The sequence below is a fragment of the Hyla sarda genome, chromosome 2, assembly GCF_029499605.1.
Source record: "Hyla sarda isolate aHylSar1 chromosome 2, aHylSar1.hap1, whole genome shotgun sequence".
In the NCBI taxonomy this organism is placed as follows: Eukaryota; Metazoa; Chordata; class Amphibia; order Anura; family Hylidae; genus Hyla; species Hyla sarda.
In genome coordinates, this window is record NC_079190.1 from 262,268,835 (window position 1) to 262,272,078 (window position 3,244).

The following is a 3,244-nucleotide window of genomic DNA, read 5'->3' on the forward strand; positions in this document are numbered from 1 at the left end:
TATGTCATTACAAAGGACAACTGGTCGCGCAAAAAACAAGCCCTCATACTAGTCTGTGGATGAAAATATAAAAGAGTTATGATTTTTAGAAGGCGAGGAGGAAAAAATGAAAACGTAAGAATTCAATTGTCTGAGTCCATAAGGCCAAAATGGGCTGAGTCCTTAAGGGGTTAACAGATATAACTAGGTGATGAGGCTGAAATGTATGATAACTATGATCAAAGCAATGATCCTTGCTACGACCTGCTGGCCACATGTCCTACCAGGAGGCCCCTCTTGGTCCCTACTGAGTCAACACCCCACCAGTGCCTCTACAAGTAACAAAAGCAATAGCTAATACCCTTTCTAAATCTACTATGCAAGCCTGAGACATCAGCTGGCTATTACCTGCTGGTCAAACATGTCTAACCACCAGGAAGCCCCAATTGGTCTGCACTGAGTCAATGCTCAACCACCTCTCCACTGCTACTACAAGTAGAAAAAGCCACAGCAATCGTCCAAAAATTCAATAAATAAATCTGGACATTTTAAAATCCACTGTGCACAGCTGATGCATCCGCAGATGCAGATCTTGTTGCCAATAAAGCCTCCATAATTCCCATAATAACTAAAATAAAGACACATAGCTTCTTTTTAAGAAGATAATGCCCCAGTTTATTAAGGATAACCAATAATTTATGGAATCTGTCATCAATGTCACCCGCACTAACCTGTTGGTACAGGCTGTGAGGAAGAAGCAGTTAGTGACATCAGCGTGCTCCTGGCTCACCATCCATGCACCAAGCCTGCTGCCCGAATAAGGAGGATAAGGGGCGAATGGGGCTACTGACTGGGATAGGTAAGCATCATTATCAGCAGTGTCACTCGCACTTCCAGCCTGTGCAACAGGTTAGTGCGGGTGACACTGATGACAGATTCCATTCATACAAAAAATAATCCAATGCATAAGCCATAATAATATTTTAATAATAAATAAAATAAATTGATTAAAACCCATTTAATGACATATGTGAGTAAAACCATCAGTTTAAAGGAATCACCCTTTAAAAAAAATGACTGTGACAAGGGAGTGAGGGAAGGCTCTTGATCATGCTGGACTGTCAGAGACAGGTGCAATGAACTGGCTTTTATGGCTCCTAATTTCCCCCACTGCAGTGTAACATGCTGTCTAAAGCACAGTGTATACCATTTATATACCATGCATAGGAATTTATATAACATACATTGGTGTATGATTAAAGAAGGGTAAATTTCTCTGGAGCACATAGGATGGCTCTACTCTCACCTCATTTTAGACTGAAACAAGATGAGAAATATCTTTTGTTTTCATATTCTGTATCCAATACAGGGGAGTATACAGGAATTCCTCAAGGGAGGGGGAAGAGTTAAAAAAATAATGCCATGACCACATATTGTCATGGAATTAAAGGGTTTACAATTGCCGAACTTTACTTACAAAGCTATACAATGAAGACAGTTTTCTGGTCCCCTGGGTCTCCTGCACTCATTGTTTGCAATTCAATGTGACCACAGCATTCACATTGATTTCTATGACAATGTATTCATTTTTTGATGACAGGAACACTAATATTTAGGGTCCATTAACCCCTTAAGGACGCAGGACGTAAATGTACGTCCTGGTGAGGTGGTACTTAACGCACCAGGACGTACATTTACGTCCTAAGCATAACCGCGGGCATCGGAGCGATGCCCGTGTCATGCGCGGCTGATCCCGGCTGCTGATCGCAGCCAGGGACCCGCCGGCAATGGCCGACGCCCGCGATCTCGCGGGCGTCCGCCATTAACCCCTCAGGTGCCGGGATCAATACAGATCCCGGCATCTGCGGCAGTTCGCGATTAAAATGAACGATCGGATCGCCCGCAGCGCTGCTGCGGGGATCCGATCATTCATAACGCCGCACGGAGGTCCCCTCTCCTTCCTCCGTGCGGCTCCCGGCGTCTCCTGCTCTGGTCTGTGATCGAGCAGACCAGAGTAGAAGATGACCGATAATACTGATCTGTTCTATGTCCTATACATAGAACAGATCAGTATTAGCAATCATGGTATTGCTATGAATAGTCCCCTATGGGGACTATTCAAGTGTAAAAAAAAAATGTAAAAAAATGTAAAAGTAAAAGTAAAAAAAAAGTGAAAAATCCCCTCCCCCAATAAAAAAGTAAAACGTCCGTTTTTTCCTATTTTACCCCCAAAAAGCGTAAAAAACATTTTTTATAGACATATTTGGTATCGCCGCGTGCGTAAATGTCCGAACTATTAAAATAAAATGTTAATGATCCCGTACGGTTAACGGCGTGAACGAAAAAAAATTAAAAAAGTCCAAAATTCCTACTTTTTTAATACATTTTATTAAAAAAAAAAATTATAAAAAATGTATTAAAAGTTTTTTATATACAAATGTGGTATCAAAAAAAAGTACAGATCATGGCACAAAAAATGAGCCCCCATACCGCCGCTTATACGGAAAAAGAAAAAAGTTATAGGTCATCAAAATAAAGGGATTATAAACGTACTAATTTGGTTAAAAAGTTTGTGATTTTTTTTAAGCGCAACAATAATATAAAAGTATATAATAATGGGTATCATTTTAATCGTATTGACCCTCAGAATAAAGAACACATGTCATTTTTACCAGAAATTGTACGGCGTGAAAACAAAACCTTCCAAAATTAGCAAAATTGCGTTTTTCGTTTTAATTTCCCCACAAAAATAGTGTTTTTTGGTTGCGCCATACATTTTATGATATAATGAGTGATGTCATTACAAAGGACAACTGGTCGCGCAAAAAACAAGCCCTCATACTAGTCTGTGGATGAAAATATAAAAGAGTTATGATTTTTAGAAGGCGAGGAGGAAAAAATGAAAACGTAAAAATTAAATTGTCTGAGTCCTTAAGGCCAAAATGGGCTGAGTCCTTAAGGGGTTAAACTTTGTTTTTTAATTCTATAAAACTCATTTAAAGGGGTATTCCAGTATTTAAAAACAAATTAAATTACACACTTATTCCCTGTCCTGTGGATGTGTGCTGGGATACCCTTCAAGTGTTGGGGGAGGGGAAAAGAGTAATTTATGTAAATAACCAACTGGTGTACTGTGGCTATGCCTAGAGTGCAGACTAACCTAAGTCCATGAATGGTGCAGCATGCAAAGCATAATGCTAGAAGTGTTCAATGAATGGAGACATGAAAGTAAGATATATGTTTACACATTTTTTTATGACACAGG